The following is a 19070-nucleotide window of genomic DNA, read 5'->3' on the forward strand; positions in this document are numbered from 1 at the left end:
GCTAGAGAAGGAAGTGAACGTTCTGTTCTCCTGCATGGTCGTGGTCATGGCCAAAAGTACACAGATAAAACTGGGGGTGTGTGAAAGGGGACATGTTCAAAGAACTGTGGGAAGCATACTCTTTATCTTGAGCAGATAGATGCAAAATCCCTGGATTTTCAAATGTAAGTCTCCAGCAGAGGAGTTTTGTGACCCTAACACAGCTGTGCTGTCTGCATGCCTTTTCATTAAGATAAACTGTGAAGCAAATGCCATGTTACACAGCTAGCAGGTAGTTAACCAAAGGGAATTTCACTTTGCTGCGGAGACGGGAAACCACAATACGTGTGTCTTCCTCCAGGTTATTCAGTGGGCTTTTAGAGAAAATATCCTGGGGGTGGAGGATGTGGAGAAGATCGTGAAAATCTTAAGTTTAGGTTCCTCTAGTTCATTCAGACACTCTCTTAATAGATCTGCTGGGTGGGTGGGGAGGGCTGTGTTGTGCCACAGATAGCTTTAAGAGCTCTCCTGTCATTTGTTAGTGGTATCAAGATGTGTAATCACATTATAGTCAGTATACCTGTTGTAAAGGGCACTACTTCCAAGTGCCTTCAGCAAACGATGCATTTACAGTAAGGCTATTAAAATGGGCTCCTCAGAAAGGTCCCTTTTAAAAGCAGCAATTGGAAACTACAGGTTTTGGACTGCTTGCTTTGTGCTGTTATGACCAGGGACCAGTCTTACTGACTGGCAAACACTAAGCAAAATGTTTTTTCTGCTGAACAGACTAGCTGAAGGTAACCTGCAAATAAAGAAAATCTGACTGGTGATGTTTTAGGTTTTGGGCTGGGTTGTTTGTTAATATATGATAGAATTTTTGGAGGGATTTTAAGTGAAGGAGGCAACGTAGGTCAATGGCCAGAAACCAACAATTACTGCTTGCTTGGTACCATAGGGATGTCTATCCTTTCAGTTGGATTGCTACCTGGATTGGCCCTTTTTGGTGTATTTTACAGAAACAAGTTAAGTAAAGTGATATCTGGACCCAGAAGAGCATTACGCAATGTCAGACACTCAGTAATTTCAGTATGTCCTTCAGGTGGTTACACTGTAGTAGTGGTACATGTGCACCAGCACATAATTTACAGTCATCAAAAGAAATTACATCATCTGCTAATGTGATTTTTTTCCCTCTTACATGTCCATTTTCCAGATGCTCAGAGACAGCTAGAATGAACAAGACTAAAATCCATTATGCAAACACCCAAAGACAGATTTTCTGTAGGAATCTCCCAGAAGCAAGAAGAGGTGCAGAGCTTTGTTCCCTGCGCATACCAATACAAGAATGTGAAAACTACAGTCCTTGATAAAGAGTCTAGGATCAGCCTCTGACAGAGGCCAGTGATGAAAAATAGAACGATGACTATACATTTGCGCTGTTTCTAATCTTACTTCCCTGAGGATTCCGTGCTGGCTTTTGTCACCTAGTGATTGAGGGACTTCTGAGCCTTAAATCTTCTTTCCTTCGGTTCATCTGATCATTTTGGAAACCGTTTATCCTTTTGCCATCCAAAACATCCCATGGCAGTGAGTTACTAAATCTGGTTATACCTTTTCTGTGCAATAACTTTATGGTTTCAGCATTTTTCATTTTCACTTGATACTGAATTCTTGCATTATGAAAAGCAGCAAGTACTAATCCTCCATTCTCCACCTTGTTTGCTCATGATTTTATAAACCTCAGACATCAGTCATGTCTTTTCCTACTTAAGAAGTTTGAGTTTAAATATCTTTCCTTGCACGGAAGCCTTTCTGTGTATCTCTATCTGGTTCCCTTTCTAGATATTCTGTATGTTGTCTGCATTTCATTGCTTAGAAGGTGACCCAAGCTGTATAGTGGTGATGAGAACTGGATTTGTAAGTCAGCACAGTGTCTTCGGTTTGACTCTCCAATTCCCAGCTTCTTTTTGTCTTTGTCGTGGCACCCGATCACTGCCCTGGTATGTTCAGGGAGCTTAAAACGAACCTTGAAATGGCAAAAGATGTAACGTTTCCTGACTGACTCACAGAAGATACTCTGCCTATAAATGCTAGTTCACACTTTCTGTGGGAGGTTGTGCCAACCTGTATCAGTTAAGACATGGATTTGTGATTTTTACAAAAGCTTGACTTGCTAGAAAGGGTGAGGAAGGCTTTGCGTTGTTGTAAGTTATAGTCATTGGTCCTCTCCAAGTTCCATGCCTGTTTCCCTCTGTTCCTGTCTCCCCTCCCAAATGACCCAGCTCTGAGAAATGGAAGGGAAAAATCTTCCCTAAACCTGTTTTGGTTCTTTTTCTGATTCTGAAGGAAAATACTCGAGTTGTGCTTCAGAATACCAGTAGTTCCCAGTATTACAGAAGCAAATAACTTTCTTCGTTTGATTGTAAGAAGGGGAGCTGAGAAGAAAACAGAAAGCTGGTCCTGCATGTGAGGAATTCTATTTCAAAAGCCTTCCCAAACACCGGGGTGGAAAGTGCTGTCGTTTTTGCAGCAACTGAGGAGTTTTGTCATTGGCTTTACTGGTTTGAACTACTTCTGGTTTTGTGGAAAGGTAGAAGCATGAGAAACTTTAAATGTTAATGGTATGTGCTGATACATCCTTGATCCTACAGAATCTTTAAGCATCAGGTCTCTTTTGCATATGTGTTCAGGTGTACTGGGAGGTTCAAATGTATGTTAAGAAACTTAGGTGTTTAGGAAAGTTCTGGGAACTTTCTGAGAACATTACTGTAGTACAATTGCTGAAGCTTTTAATGAATTTTTTTAGACTCATAACATCTGAAACACTAGTCTTACTCTGAAACTGTTGATCTTTTTCTTTTTGGAAAAACTGAAGGAAAAATGTAATGGATTTTTCAGCCTTACCACAACTAAGGCCAATTCTGGGGTCTTGCTGCCCCAGGGAGATGGGACAGGCTGTACTTATGATGTGGAAAAGGATGAAATACTATTTCGGACCAAGATGAGATAGAGGGTTAGCTGGTTTTTCCAAGGTATTAGTTGATCTAGTGAAAGATACAGTCTTTCTACAAATCCTTGCCCTGAAATAACAAGCACATCAAAGATGACATCAGACCTTAGTCTAGTGTTTAAGTTCCATTTCTGCAGGATGTATTACCTTCCAGCCCCTCTGCTGTGTCTCTTTGTGAAGTCTTGTTGTATTTGGGCTGCGATGCAGAGCCAGCATTAAGTATGCATTGTGTTTTCTTCAGTTTTACTTGATTTTTATTCCTTTCCCAGATGACTTTGGCTGGCATTCCTCTTATCACTATGAGACAAAGTACTATTTGTTTTCTTGCCTTTTGTTTTGTCCCCCAGCCCCTTTTATATAATTTTGTCAGCCCTCAAGTGTTTTCCTTTGTAGCAGAAGACACAGCTCTGCAGCAGGTGTGTCTCAGTTTCGGGTATATGGTACCTCTGCTTACAAAGTCAGAGCACCCAGCTGCAGCCAGAGAGACCTCCCCTTAGCAGGGAGGCGGCTGTAGCGGTGTGTGTGCAGTGTCCTGTCCTTGCTCTGCTCCCACAGCCACCCTCCACCTGTGCAGAGAAGCTGAAAGTGAAGCCAGAAGTGCAGTTCTCGCCAGTGCTGCCAAAGACAGGATTGCTTTCTTGGTGTTTCTCCCACATCAGCCCTTCCACTCATCACCTTGTCCATAAATTTAGTGCCCTTCTATGCTGTCCTTTTTTGCAGCAGTGCCGGGCACTCCTTTAGCAACACCAGACTGGACAAGTCAGGGTTACTGGGAAGCTCTGAAGCTGGCCTGAGTTCTGCTGTTACAGACCTGGCTGCATCCTGCTGCATGCTGATGTATTTCACCCCCGGCACAGGTGGTAAAACCCCATTGCTGCTCTGCTGGTGGCTCCAGCAGCCTCCTGCCCTGTGCCTTCCCCACCCGTTGCAGGCACTGAGCAGTCCCTGGCAGAGGAGGCTTTTTGGAGTCACACTTGGGTGTTAAGTCACTCCAGTCTCAGCTGTTTCAAAGGAACCGTAGGTGCTTTAACCACTCCCAGTCTCTGTTGTTAAGACTAGGGCTGCCTTGCTGCTGTGAGGCTGAGATCTAGAAAGTCATCTGGTGAATTGGATCGAGGCGTTAAAAATCCAGGAACTGTGTTCAGTGGGATCAGGCATTTTTTGTTACCAGATAGGGGGGTGGCACAGGGAGTGTACTCCCACCCCCCCACCCCCAAGTTTTGCATTAGCCGCTGGTGCTGATGAAAGCCCAGCCCAGCTTAAATAGGTTGATGTGACTCCATTACCACTGTGTCAGGGAACAGGAAGGTAGAAACGGATAGATGCTATCACTGAGTCTGACCCTAATGAAATAAGTGCCACTATGTTAGTCATTGCTAAGGTGGTGGCGGGTAGTGGAAAGGCTTGTACAGGAGCCAAGAAAAAAGTAACAAAAGGTTAAGCCTGGAAGGGCGGAGAAGGGAAGAGTTGGGCAAAAAGAGGAACTGAGGAGCTGGCAAAAGGGATTCAACTTCTTGTAAACATGCAGTTTTGTGAAAACATGGCTAGGATCTGCATAGTAGAAGGTTTTTGGAGGCTGGAAGAACAAAATCTCTTGTCTTTTATAACTTTTCTACTCCTGACTAGTGCAACAATGATGCAGAATTTTTGTCTGTATTTCACGTCCTTGGATTGGGGGAAGCATCCAGATGATGCACCTCCCAGACATGCACTTGGCAGAACATGGCACCAAGTCATTTCCAAATTGCAGTATTTGGAGAATCAGTGAAAACAGGGTGGGATGTTTGAAAGAATTGACAGTACCATGCCTGGAGGTACTTAGGAGGTTTTGAAAAGCTGTTTTGGTTTTTAGAGAAAGCTAAATTAGCAGAACCAAATCTTCTATTGAAACTTAACCTCAGTTGATTCTTCCAGGGGAAATGTAGAAAGAAAGACTGCCTATGAACCAGAAGGCCGAGGTGAAGAGTGGGCTTATCTGTAGGTCAGAAGAGCCAGGTTCAGGTCGTCTTCTAGATAGTCTGTCTTAAGCCCCTGTCGGTATTTGCATACGTAGTGGAAAAACTTCATCAGGACAGAAGGAAGAGGCATCCCTGAACAACCTGTTGCTTAGAGCACTGCTCTGCAGCCGGAGAAGTTCCTGCCCTACCACCAGATGTAGGTGCACACATGTACGTGATTTAATCAAAAATACACTCTTCCGCTGTATGCCTACATGGATTTTGGAGATTCTTTGCAGGCAGTGTAGTGAGCAGCTGTGGGAGGCGGTGCACAGCGTTGTTTCTCTTCAGTTTGTTGCAGAAGTACTGCATAATGTGTGTCATGTTTGAAAAGGGTAGATGGCAGGAGGCAGCTGCTAGTTTATGTGGTCCTTGGAGTCAACTTAAGTGCTGTGGAGGAAGGGTGAGAGGGATTGCTCCATCCCCGGGAGTGCTCTGCTGGGCCTCGACATGCTCCCACAGAGCAGGGTAGGGCTAGCAGAGAGCTGCAGCAGGCTCTGCAGGCTGCAAGGGCTCCTTGTAGGAGAGAAGTACGTAAGCACAGTGGCAGAAAAAGGGGGTAACTTTTTGTAGCGACCAAGTGGACACTGCATGGAGTTTTTCCGATCAGGGAAACTAATGGAACTCGCTGTACTGGAAAGACTAGGAGGCAGGCTGTGTGGTTTCCTTGCCTCTTGCAAGTATGTAGCTGGACTTCTCTCAATCTTCCGCGCTGTTGTCATTTTATAATCCTTTAAGTCCTCTGGCCTTTTGTCCAATTCCACCCACCATGCTTTTCTTGATGTACAGTTTTCAAAGCATGGTATAGTACTTCAGCTGTGCTTTATAAACACCATATGGAGCAGAGGGCTCTCTTCGCATCCAGCTGACAGCTGTCCTGTTTATTCTCTGCACTTTGCTGTCTGGCTTATTTGCAGAAACCTGTGACTCAATCCAGCCTCTGAACCTTTTTGAGGAATTGCCTCATTAGTGATTTCTCATCGTGTATTTGTGCAATTCATTGTCCTCAAACTATGTGTTTGTCCTTGCTGAATTGCCAGCATTTCCCAAACCACCTCCCCAGTTTGCCAAAGCCATTCTAATTCCTTTCACCAATGCACTGGCACCTTCTTTTCATTTGAGATCTGCACGTGTATAATATATAAATAAATATAATAATGTAACACATAAATATAAAATAGACCTTTTCTGTCCCATGCAATAGTGAAAATATCTGATTGTTACATCCAGGACCCATCTTTGAGGAGCCTTGCTGATATATTCTCCCGGACTGATTTTTGCACCCCTTGAGGTAATGTTTTTTAGTTTGCTTATTGAAACATCGTGTGAAAATGACACTCTGTCAGTAGCTCTCACGATATCTACTGTTTTTCTTCTGTCTACAAGAGCTGTTACCCTGAAAAAGGAGGAAATGGTTTGACCATGAGTAGCAGCCAACATGGATTTGTCAAGAATAAATCACCTCCCTGCTGTCAGGTAGGCACTTAAAAATCACCTGCTTGTTCCTTTTGGTGGGACATTGAAGTTAGTTTGTTTTCATTTTAAAGATGTTTGTTCTTTCCAGGCTTCTGAAGTTTCATCCATGACTTCCCAAACAATATTGAGTATCTTAGGGAATTCAAAAAGTTCAACCAATTTTTTTTATTATAAACTTTGCGATGATTAGCATCAACGCAGTCACTTTGGAAAAAACTACCATGTCCAACAGATCCCTAGTATGAGGTCATGCTCCCTTGTTATCACTTGTGTGTGTTGTGTTAACCGCTCTGTTACAGCTGACTTCTGGAAGGACGGCAGGAACCGTGCACTTCTTTTATCAGATTCCTCCAGTCCTTTTCTCTTAGTCAGAGTCCAACTCCTTCCTTTGTCAGTCTCTTTTAGTTTAATGTCAGGGTCCTAAATGTGGTATGCACGCAAGTGAGGTTCAGGACTCGCTGAAGTTCAGTGTAATTATATATAGGTTCACTGTCATATTAAGATCAGAAAATTGATAACATCAGTAGTGAGTAATGCCCTTCTTCTCTTCGCTGTAAGTCCCAGCGGTTCAGTTCCTGGCTTAGAAAACAGCAGAAGTGTGTTGTGCTTGGTCTTGCTCTAGTTCTTCAGTAGATGTAGTTCAGCATCTCGGGGCCACTTCATGCAGCCGAGGAAAGTGCAGAGGTTGCAGGTCGCATTTGTGGTGCACCCACAAACTCATGGGAGAGTTTCCAAAATGACTGCTTGGTTTTAGCCAATGCCACTGTTACCTCACCTTCATGAGCAATGGAGCCACATCAGCATCGTAATACAGAGGAGGGAATACTGCAGGCACTGACAATAAGCGTGAGGGATTTTTACATTATCGCCCACTAGTTTGCACATGATCTGGTGTGATTCATCATCTTCACAAAATGTGAGAGCAGCTGCAAAGAGAGTGATTTAGAAATCTCATCCAGTTGAGCCATGAGGAAATCAGACATAACAAAAAGGCGGAAACAGTCGCTGTATCCCAGGCTTACCGTAAAACTCTCACAAGTTGCAAAAAGCTACAAATGTCATGGACCGTGAAGTCAAGGAAGAAGGGATAGCTCTGAACAATATCCAGCCAGGAGAGGAAGGTGTCTAATGTATGTATAGCAAAACCATACTGTCAGGATTTTAACATGCTGTGATTTAGGGGACCTAGTTATAAAATAGGTACCTGCATTAGACCTCCCAGGTTCTCAAGGCACTCTTGCTTTCTACCAGTCTGTTAGCTGAGTTTTCAAAACAAGCCTGTGCGTTAGAATTGAGGAATTTCTAGTCTGCAAAAAACCAGTAGATTTCTTTCCTTCCTCTTCACTCTCCCTTCCTGCCAACAATGGACTGTGTAGTCTTATAAACACTTCAAAAGTGTTTGTTTTAGAAGCCATGCCAAATACACCATTTTTCTGAATATCCAGCACTGGTTCCTGAGACAAGTGACTTTTTCTAGTGTTTTAGCTGAGGTTTTAGGTGTCTCCTCTGTATCTCTGTAGGGTATTTATTTACCTGTAGATCTTGAATACTTTGAATGTGACAGTTAATAAATAAATATATAAAATCTATTTCAGGATTGGGGTTGGTGGGGGCGGGGCAGGAGAAAGGGGAGAATTAGGTCTATTTTTTTTAACAGTAATTATTCATCAAATTCAACGAGCGGGTGGGTTGTTTGGCTGGTTTGGGTTGTTGTTGTTTTTTTTTTTTGCTTGACTGGTGTCAAATAGCTCAATCTAAGGTCGCTCTGGTAGTCCTGGTAAGCACATTGAATGTGAGCATCAGGCTGGCCCTGGAACTAAAGGTGGCTGTCCTTAGGCAGAGCACTACCAGCAGGTCGAGAGAGGTGATCCTTCCCCTCTGCTCAGCACTGGTGAGACACATCTGGAGCAGTGAGTCTGGTTCTGGGCTCCCTAATATGAGAGAGACGTGGACATACTGGAGAGATTCCAGCAAAGGGCCACAAGGGTGATTGAGTCCTTGGGGTATCTGCTGAACAAGGAGAGGTGGGAGCTGGGACTGTCCAGCCTGGAGAAGAGGAAGCTCAGCAGGGTCTAAATACCTGATGTGGGGACAGTACAGAAGATGGATCCAAGACTTTTCTCATTGATACCCAGTGACAGGACAAGAGGCTGTGGGCACAAGCTGAAATACATGAAATTCCATTTAAATATAAGCAAAAACTTTTCTACTGTGAGGGTGATTGAAACCAGGAGCAGGTTGCATAGGGAGGTTGTGGACTCTTCATCCTTGGAGGTGGTCAAGACCTGACTGGCCACAGCCCCAGACAGCCTGCTCTAGCTGCCCCTGCTTTCAGCAGGCGGGAGTTGAACTGAATGATCTTCCGACCTTCCTCTCCTCAAGCTCAACTGTTCAGTGATTTTTGTAAACTTGCCATTGATTGTGATAGTCATAAATCTGATCGTGGTGAATAATTCATGCCTAGACCTGCTGTCTTCATTCAGAAGTTCCAGTAAGTTTCTTTCTGTGTTTCCTTTAGGTACTGGCTCTGTGCCAGTGTCCTTTTCTGTGTAGTTTAATCCCTACCAGTACTCTTGCATGCATACACAATTTTCCATTATGGCTTTAATGGATGATTAAAAGCTATTCTGCTGTTTATTTCCTAAGAATCCTTTCCTTCGTGATCAGTCTTGGCTTCAAATCAGTAAGCTTATATAGCCTTTTGATGTGTTTATATTATTCTCTTCCATATTTGAGAGTGGAAATCCCAAACTCCAGACACACAAACATAGGTTGCCATTTTCGGAACCTGTAGGCCACAGCTCTTGCTTCAAAGACATTTTGGCTTTCCTAATGTGAAGGATCCTGCACTGCTTACACCGGTGTCTGAGTTTTTTACATGCATCGGCTGCCAGCCTCTTGTGTAGGTCAGAGTCATCTGGACTCATAAGTAATTGCATCAGTAACTGGAGTAATTGCGCCAGTATAAACAACTGTGCAGCTACAGGTTGTACTGGTTTGGTGCACTGAAAGGCTGTCGCAGGTTGCGTTGCTACCACGAATGCTCTCTGAACTCCTTAGTGGCTGAACTTTCACTGTTCAAACCATGCCTGTTTGGAAACAGGCGTTAATGATGTGTTGATGTGCTGAGTAGGGCAGGTTTTGATCCGCAGCCTGTTCATGGGCATCAAATAATGGGATGGGGTTGGCTGTACTGGGCACTTGCTGGTTGTTCTATAGCTGGGAATGTTAGTCAGTATAGCTTTTGAAGGTGACTGAGTTTTTTTTTCTTTTTTCTTTTAACGCACTTGAAAAGTTGCATGATCATTGTAATTATTTAAGTACATAACCCCCAAACAGGGGCATGGTCTTAAACTGCAGCGGTGTGTCAGGCCTCAGAGTTAGCCTCTTCAAACCAGGCATGTCAAATCAGTGACTGCCTAAAAGTGCAAGTGGATGCGATTTTCTGGTCCTTGCAAAAACCAAGACATCTTGGGTAGAGAACCAGGCCTGCCTGCTTGCTTATTCTTTGTCAGGCACCAGGAGGAAAATAATGTGGAAGACACTGGAAAGAGGAGCCCTGGTGGAGCCTGTGACCATACACAGTGGCTGTACAGGAGACCTGAAGCTGAGATTTTTGGCGTACTCAGCCCAGAGCTTTCTCCATGAAATCACAGGGTTGTCTCATTGAAATGATGTCAAAACAGTTGTACTGCTTGCACAAAGCTTGTTCTGGTTTGTGTTAGTACCATCTCTAGAAGAACAGCAGGGATGCCCCTGTGTTGTGCACAGTGCCATAAAACACAGCGCTGAAATGAGTCACAGCTTTGTTTTCCTCAAGTTGAAAGCTGCATAGAGGAGACTTTTAAAGTCCAGTCAGACATTAGCCTTATAACTGTATTAACACCAGCTTGTAGACAGAGTGATCAAAGACACAAGCCCAGCTTCTCGCTTACAGACTTGGGAGTCCTTTTCTGTTGTTGGGGACATTGTGTGTCCCTCTGGTTAAGGTGGCAACCAAGGAGATCAATTTTGTGGAAATCTGTTACAAGTTATAATCTGTTCTCACTATTTGTTTTTCAATATTGCAGCAAAACAGAAATATTTGAATGTGTGTATAGTGTAGGCATCCTTCTGGGGCTTGACTCAAAGTCGTTCAGTTGCTCAGACCCTAAAACAGGTCCAGGTATAAATTTTGGTGACTGCAGGATCTGGGTTGTTTAGAGCTGCTGGGAATGCAAAGGCACAAGCTGACTGCTGGCAATCTTAAAAGGTAGCACTTGCCTTTCTAGGCTGTGAGAGTGGCTTTTACTGCTCGAGTATTTCCCAACCTAGTTACTGCCCAGTGTGTGTAGCAACCGACATTAATGCACGCAAGAGAGTGCAGCAGAGGCAGGGGGGAGAGTGTCCTCATACTGTTTGCAACACTGCACGTTAAGTTCCTTAGCTGTGCTAAGAGGAAGTGGTTATTCAGTTTAGCTGCCATTTCAGGAAGGATAAAGCTCTAGTAAACTTTCCCTGAGAGAGTCACCTGGAAACCACAGAGGTAAAAATTAGCATTTGCCCACTGCCTGTCGAAGGAGCTGGTGCTAGTGGGAAACAGGACAGGGTGAGCACAAGCCCTAACTTGAGGAGAAAGGCAAGACCAGTGCAGTCCCCACTGCACAGGAGTTACACTGGTCAGCACACGCTGGTTTTTGCCCCCAATGGCTGTTGTTAGGAGTTGAAGATCTTTGACATTTTGTAGGAGGGGGTGAGGTGCCGTGAGACAGGTGTGTGTAGGTGCCACAAAACAAAGCCTCAAAACGGTTCACAAAATAAGCTGTCACCCGTTCTTTGGGTGATGGTGGCAAGGTGGTTGTGCTCGTCAACTTTTTCCACTGCATGTTGTGCCTCCCCAGGAGCTGTCGCTGCACAGAGAGTTCAGGGGATTCCACATCTGGTTATCAAAGGATGGATCTTATGTAGGAGGGGAAAGCCTGCCTGCACCCCACACTGGCTCCTGGTCTCGGCCACAGAGATTCATGTAAAAAGATGACTTATTGCACATAACTATCTCTAAAACACTCTGGTCTAGTCTCCCTTGTTGCATGAGTGTCTCTTTCAAACAATTTCTGCCTTATTCCCCTTTCCAGACCCTCTCTGCTTGGCGGTGAGCGCTGCAGAGCCATCCCTTCTGTGAACTCCTGACTTGCATATAACACAAGCCTTTTGGGCTGTCAGAGACCTCCCATCAGTCCCAGCACACCACTGGGCACGATCTGTGTCCTGTATGTTTTGGAGTATCTCTCTTGCAAGAAGACTGGCCCTGAAAAGGTGTAAAACCTCGCAGGTGCTGCAGGGGAAAGTGTTGATGTTACCTCTGGAGCTGAAATGCCTTCTGATGACTGCTTGTCTCTGTAACACAAGAGATAATTGAAGAAGCAAGGGCAATTGTGTGGTGCTTTTAGGGCCAAGCTGTGTGTCTTGGTGATCAGAGGCACTTGACTGGAGTGGCTGGTGTCACGGGCTCTGGGTTCTGCTCCAAGAACTGTTGTTGTTTGAGTGTGATTGGAATAGGGCAAAAGTGGGATCCGATGATCAGTGAGTGGACTGCTCAGGGGAGAGAGGGAGGGCCAGGCCTCCTCAATCCTGTTAAAAGAGATTACTTGTGGTTTTAAAGCGATTTTAGTGTCATAGAAGAGCTGTCAAAATTCTGTTTGTTTGGGTTTGGGTTTTGTTTTTTTTAAAAAAAAAAAAAAGGTGCAAGCTTGGAGGCAGACAGAGCTTATTTTGCAGCATTCACCCTCTAATAAAGGCTAAAATACCTTCTTGTATACGCACTTCTTCTTGTGCCAAAACCTGCATGTGTGTGGCTATTGCCTGCTACACGTGTTTCAAATTCCCTACAAACCACACCATTCCTTGAGCACTCCCTTGTGATGAGGTGTTACCTTCATCTATTGTCTCTTCAGCTTCCCTTTAGGGCGCTACTTTTCATGGCTAATTTGAGGCTTGACCTTGCAATTACTGGTACCATGAGCTTCAGCTTTCTGTTTAAAAGCTGCTCTCAGGACGTAGCTGTATAGAGATGAGGTTAGTCTGGATTTCGCTTGCTCTTCCTGCAGAATGTTCTGTAGGATCTTCTCTTGCTCTGGTTTCGCATCTCTTCTTCTCTTAACACATTTAGCCAGGGAAGAGCATCCTGGACAAATGAGTACTGGTAAATGGGAGGCTGTTGTTTTAAGAGCAATTAAGAGCATTAGAGTAGATCAGTATGGACCTTATTAATGAATTTTGTAATTACAGTATATCTTTCCACTCCTGCCATTGATAAAGGTAAGTTGTAATAACATTTAAACCTCATACTCTCTCCAGGCAGTTGCATTTGGTGTGATGCCCCTCCTCTGCGTCGTGCAGCGCTGAAGCACAGACACACTTCCTGCACGTTTCTGCTTCATTTCTGGTGTGACTGGGGATGCATCCCTCATCCTAAGAATCATCTCACATACATTCACAGTTGCCATCTCTTTGGTCCTTAACTACAGGTACAACTTGTCCCTCCCAGGTCAAGGTTTGCTGGCCTCATAGCAGAGGAGATGTGTTGTTGGAGAGCTGTCACTGGGAAGGAGACCTTCCCCACTGCTGTGCCCAGGTAGGCCTGCACAGAGATACCCTAACGTGGGGGAAGATGCCCCCCTTAAAACCACTTCCTTTCTTGTGCCCACCACATGTGTGTGTAACAGGTGCTGTTTCAGTGCATCATTTAACTGCCTGGAAAACAGGGTGTGTTTCAGGGGCCAGGCCACGCAAGGAGGGGTCTGGAAGATGCAGGCTGCTGGTGCTCACCTTGCCTCGCTCTGCTGCTGTTGCTTTTCTGGCTCTTTGCTTTGACTGTCCCGTTGTGCCATGCGGGTGGCAGAGGTGGGCTTTTGCAAACTGCTTGAACAAGTCTCAGATGCCATTAAGAGATAGGAACTGCTCTAGCTGTTACTTTCTAGGGACCCTAAACCTGTTCTCTTAGGGGCTTGTTCAGTGGCTCTGGCAGTGCAGAGTGGTCAGTGCTGAAGGAGCAGTTCATAAAATGTACCCGGTAGGTGTATCTCATGTGTGACATGTTCCTGCTGGTAAGGACCAACCTCTGCTCAAGGTTAGGGTTCAGGTTAGGAGTGGGTTTGGTGGTGGGCAAAGAGGCTGCTTATCACAGCAGCCAGGATCAAAGGAAGATCCATTTCCCTCCGGAGATGTCTGGTTCCCATCTGCTGGCTGTCATTGGAAGTGGTAAGTGGGAAAGCTCTGCCCTTCCAGCTGGCAGGGGTAAGAACGGGTCTTGCAGAAGGTGGAGCAGAAGGTGCTCAGTGCTGAGGTCAGAAGAGGAGCTGAGACCCACTAAATTAGATCTGCATCACCGAGGGCAAGTTCAGATGGTGGAAAGGAGGAGTAGGATGCTCTTTCAGACTCTGTTCAGCTGTTGTGTGCATGAGTCACTTCACATCCCACCAAGTCCCCCTTAATCAGCGATGTTCTTCCTCAAATGGCTGTGGACCTTCGCATGTCTCTCTGGATGCCTGAGCTTTCTTGAGATGTGGTGGTGATGGTCAGAATGAGGGGCTCATTCCTCTGTGGGTGTCTGAGCTCCTTTGTGGCTTTCGCTCCTCGAAGGAGCTGGAATCGCTTAGTTGAAGGAGATCTGACCTCCTCTCACCTCCTTCACTGCATGTTCCGAGAGGGATGGAGATCCTACCCTGCAGCGCGGTCCGAGATCTGCTTCCGGCTTTGCACCAGACAGGAAAAACTCAGGGCTTTGCGAGTGGGTCTGGTCACAGTTGGGGCTGCTCCCAGAGCAGGTATGTGTGCCTGTGGCTCTGCTCCCAGCCTGGGGCCCAGGTGGCGGGTGCAGGTGGCTGGCTCGGGTGAACTGCAGCTGGCCTAGCCCAGGGAGAGCTGTGGGGGCACAGCTGGAGGGAGACCACAGGTTGACACCTTGCCCTCTGGGCCAGCAAGGCACTGTTTCCCTTGGTGTGGGCTTCTCAGCAGAGAAGGCACCCCTGGGCATCGCCCAAGTCCGGACTGCTGTGGAGCAGGACAGGGAGCTGTGACACCCGCTGTCCCGTTCGGCCATGCCATTTTGGGCTGTGCGGGGCAGGTTTGGGATGGGGAAGTCTGGCTGCAGCAGGGACCCAGAAGCTCAGCAAGGCATGGAGTGTGCTAGTGCTGTCGGAAAAGCCAGTAGGGCAGATACCAGGCTTGCCTGGTAACGTGTGCGTCCCTCTTGTAAAAACTGCTGCGATATTTGTGTGTGACCAAGAAGGTGCTATTGGTGATTAAAAACAAACAAACAGTTGTTGTATGAAGACAGCTTTGACAAAGAGATTGGGTGAGTGCAGGAGCGGGGAGGAGGAGGGAAAGAAGGTAGCAGCTGTGACAGGGAGGGGGTGGAGGTGAATCAGCAAGCGCTGCAGAACTGGGCCCCACTACTTTTTCCTCCCTCCCACTCCTTGAGAAATTAAGAGTGTGAGAGCCTTGGGCAAGGTGAGTTCATGTGACATGGAGAAGGTGGGCATCCGCACAAGCAGCCAGATCTGCCCCACTCATGGGTACTCGGCCCATCTGTCAACCAAGTTTCCAGAAAGCATGCTGGAGGGCTGGCCTGGGGAAGGATGGTGAGGGAACAAGTGTGGTTAAGCCAAGTACATGCTTCAAATAGGTTGTTTTGGTGCCTTCTAGAAATAAGCTGTCTCATAACCCACCATCTGTTTCAGTGCTGTCTGCAGCAGAGCTCTGTGTGCTGTGAAAATATCTCAAGCTCCTGAGGGATGCTGTCGGCCATTATCAACACCATACATCCAGCACATGTTGTGAAGAGTTCCTGCACCAACAGCTTCTTACCAGTAAATGTAAAAAGAGGAGGGAAAAGTGGATGTACTACAGAGAAAGGGGAAGAACACACTGAGCAGCAGTGGGAGTGGAGACACAGAAGTGCTGTGCCAGTTGGGATGGTTGGTGCCTTTCAGGAGCCCCTGTGTAAGCAGTTTCTGCAGCACCTTGTAAATCCCCACCTCACCTTGCTGGAGTTCTGACCCCCTGGCTGGGACAGCCTGTGGCAGGGAATCTTTGGCAAGGAATGCTTCAGTGAGGGTGCTGGGCTGCCCTTTGCCCTTGGTGAGCAATTTGAGGCATCAGGTGAGATGGCAGGAGTGCTTAACCCCATACCTCATCCCTCTGCTGAGGTCCTGCTGGCTTGAACTGGTGCTTTGTAAGTATTTCTTACACTGTAGGTTTTTAGTTGAACCTCCTCAGCTGAGAGCATGGTACTAGGAAATATTACTACAGCATACTTTGAATTCACATAGACTTTGTAGAAAAAGAATTTGAGACTTCCCTTTTCTAGAATGAGAAGCACGGCTGTTCTGAGTACAACGGTGTGGCATCTTGTTTGGAATTTCCCTTGCTTTCTATATATACACATGCAGCAAAGCCACAGGAAATGGAAGTTTAAAAAAAAATACCATAGAGTATAGGTGTCTGCTTCTTGAACAAATTTTACTCTTGTAGTCAGTTTTATTATTAGTGAGCACTTAATCTTGAGGTATCGTTTAAGGCTTGTTTTAAAAGATGTGATGTCCTAAATCATTGGAGGGGGAAGCAGGCGTTGCCTTAAAAGTTGCAGAAGACTTAATATGTTTTTTAGGTGCTATACTGCTTGTGCTACAGAAGACAGCATTGTTGTTGATCTCTCCCTTGGGGCTTTTAGGGTAGGGACCAACTTCTGAGACTTCTCCCAGTTGTATTTTCTGAGATTTAATGAGTCAGTCTTGTCTACAACTGCTGTCGTGATTGTGTGCTAAGGGCGTGCTTCTGCATGGCAACCAGCATAGTTATTGGTAAACAGCATTTACTTTAAAATCCCCCCCAAAATACATTATAATTAGGTTCAGGAGTAGTGAAAACCCACTTGCCAGCAGTTGGAGGATATGTGGTCTGAAAACCTAACTGTTGGTGAGACAGCTGCTCGGGAGCTCTGAGCTTTTCCTGGGTCTGAACCCGGCTCATTTGGAAAGCAAAACTGAGGGAAGGTAATGAGGGAAAAATTTTAGGAGAAGGATGGACTAATCATGAAGGTAATTGGATAGATACATCTTGGCAGCTCTTTATACGCTAGGAAACACTCCTACAAGTCCCAGAAGAGACAGTTACCCTGCCTCCTCCCAGCCTCCCTGGACCTACAGAGGTACCGCTGTCTGTCTTCCACTGTTGGTGTGCCTCTCCAGTACGGGCATTGCTCGCCAGTAACGAGAGATTTACAGAAGCCTAAACAGGCATTAACTTTGCCTGAAAACAGGGTTTGTTTATCTTGGATGCCTTTTATTACCAATACAGCAAATAAGGAACCGAGTCCCATATGGTCCTGAAGTTTTTCTGTATGGTTTCGAGTCTCTTGTGTGAGGACTTGTTTCTGCAGTTTTACACTTGGTATGTGTTACAGTGAACAACCGTAGTACAAGTGGATAATTAAAGTTTATGCTGTTGAAGGTCCTTTTCATTTTATGCAGTTACTTTCTTACTCATACGCTTTTTATTGCTTTCTTTTAGACAAGAAGCTGGGTTGCTTTTACCATTTTGACAGACAAGACAGGCACTACTTGGAGGGCCATCCAGGTGGCAGAGAATGCTGTTGTGAGGCCAGAAGGAGCTTTCCCTGATTTAAAGGATTCATGCTGGGAGCTCATGGCTGCTTTCACTTCAGTGTTGGGACAGTGGAGCCTGAGAAGTTTTATTCATTCTGGCCTGCAGCCTCAACTGTGATGTAGGTGGTGGTGGTGGTGATTGCTTGGGATGCCTTGATGCGTATGCTTTGCCTGGTGAGGAGAGGGCAAGTGAAGATTTTATGGTTTCTGAAGAGATCTACCAGTGACTGGTGTAAAAAGTCAAAGCGCTGGGTAATAGAAAGGTTGTCTTAGAAGAGACAGTTTACGCCCTATAAACTGAAACAAATATTTGCATGTAAGCCAGTGGTGGTTCTTTACAGTGTTTGTAACTGGTACCTTGGTTAAGCCAAGACAAGAAAGAAATAGGTAAAGCTTTTTATCAACAAGAAAAAAAACCCCACCAACTCTGTAGGAAATGGTAAAGTGAAATATCTCTGAAGTGAGGCATTTTTATGCTGAAAACCAGCAGCTCTGTCCTAGATTTTTGCCACAGGTGTTCAAATGCCAGCCACCATTTATTGCACAGCTTTAGGTGGTAGCTGTGATCTTTGCTTGATCTATGACTTGACCTGTTTGTGTCTGTTGACCTGCTGTGGTCCCTGTTGTAGGTATATCCATTTTCCCAGCATTGCAGTGCCCTCCTTTCCCAGGATTCATACTGATCTATACTTTGACCAGGGACTGATTCACAGGTCTTAAATCCACAAGAATAGGTACTATCACTTTCTGTGTACTGCAGATTCTTGTATCTATTTCTAATAGTTTTAGGTCAGTCTGTCCACCTATACCCACAGCGATAAACATGAGTGGAAACCTATAGCAGACTGGAGCTTCTGATATATATTAAAGCAGTGATCATCTCAATGCAATAAAAAAAAAGGTACTGCCAAGATCTAACTTACAAACACAACAATAAAGTAACTGTCTTGTAATGTGAATCACTAGGAAAAAAAGTCCATATTTTGCTTTATCAGTTGCTGGCCATATAGTATTGATATAGACTAAAGCTGTCAACAAGGCTTGTCTAATGAGAACAGTCAGCAAAACTTAAGATTAGCTTATGCCACAGGAAGTTTAATCATGTTTCTCAGCCTGTATTCTGTGGGCTGCATCTGATCTCTACAACCTTAAAAGGTGATGTATAGAGTGGTCACTTAAAAAAAAACCCACACATTTCTGCATGTTTGTGCATGTTGTGGAAAAACAAGCCAGTAATCAATCACAGGTTTGTAGTTAGTTGAAGATGAGATTAGTAAGAACCACTGTACCTGCACACTGGATGCAATGGCCCAGGCATCTTTTCTGGTAATATCCCACCGAAGACAACATTAGCATAAACCATCATCTTCCTCTGGAGCTGTAAAAGTATCAAGGAAAATATCCACAGTACTCCTAATGGGTAGTACTGGGCAGGAACCAAAGCAGAAGACAGGAGCGTTATCCAGTGTGAGTTTCCATGAATTATGAAAGGCCATGGTTGTACTAGGCCTTTACTTTGTTATCCCATCCTCAAGTCCAGCTCTGACATGGTGAGAAACACCCAGAGCCAAGGCTGAAAAAACTGTGACCTTGTTGTATCTGTACACTTTATCTTCTGATACTTCTCAAAACAGTCCCCTGCTCTTTTAAGTTTTCTCCAGGGTAGATAGGACAAGAAGAAGAAATCTAAACTAGCACTGGTGTAGTCATAGATGTGTGGCAGGGCAGGGTGTTCAAGGTGTTCCTGTGCATCTGAAAGGCCGTTCTTTCTCTTGTAAATCAGGAGTGATTTTTCATGATATTTGAAAATAGTCTGAGACACTAGTTATTGCTGAAGTAATAGCTCCTATCTGAAACAACAACATTTAGTTTGCCCTTAGTTAAGTTACTGGGCCTATTTCACATTTCAATACCTACACTGAAAGAGATTGTTTTTGACCACTTTACTAATGTAGTAAAGCA

General features: G+C 45.1%; 1 long non-coding RNA gene across 3 annotated transcripts; it reads left to right on the top strand.

The window, feature by feature from the left end:
* Positions 1-490: 490 nt before the first annotated feature.
* Positions 491-18919, top strand: LOC114017875 (uncharacterized). 3 transcript variants are annotated; one of them, XR_008733481.1, is made up of 5 exons: positions 491-6277; positions 6373-6462; positions 8299-8448; positions 12799-14267; positions 15183-18919. It is a non-coding gene; the product is annotated as an uncharacterized LOC114017875 (long non-coding RNA). The 3 variants fall into 3 exon arrangements; XR_008733358.1 differs by having other exon boundaries at positions 12799-18919; XR_008733427.1 differs by lacking the exon at positions 8299-8448 and having other exon boundaries at positions 12799-18919.
* The last annotated feature ends 151 nt before the right edge of the window (positions 18920-19070 follow it).

This window comes from Falco cherrug, chromosome 1, assembly GCF_023634085.1.
Source record: "Falco cherrug isolate bFalChe1 chromosome 1, bFalChe1.pri, whole genome shotgun sequence".
Taxonomy (NCBI): domain Eukaryota; kingdom Metazoa; phylum Chordata; class Aves; order Falconiformes; family Falconidae; genus Falco; species Falco cherrug.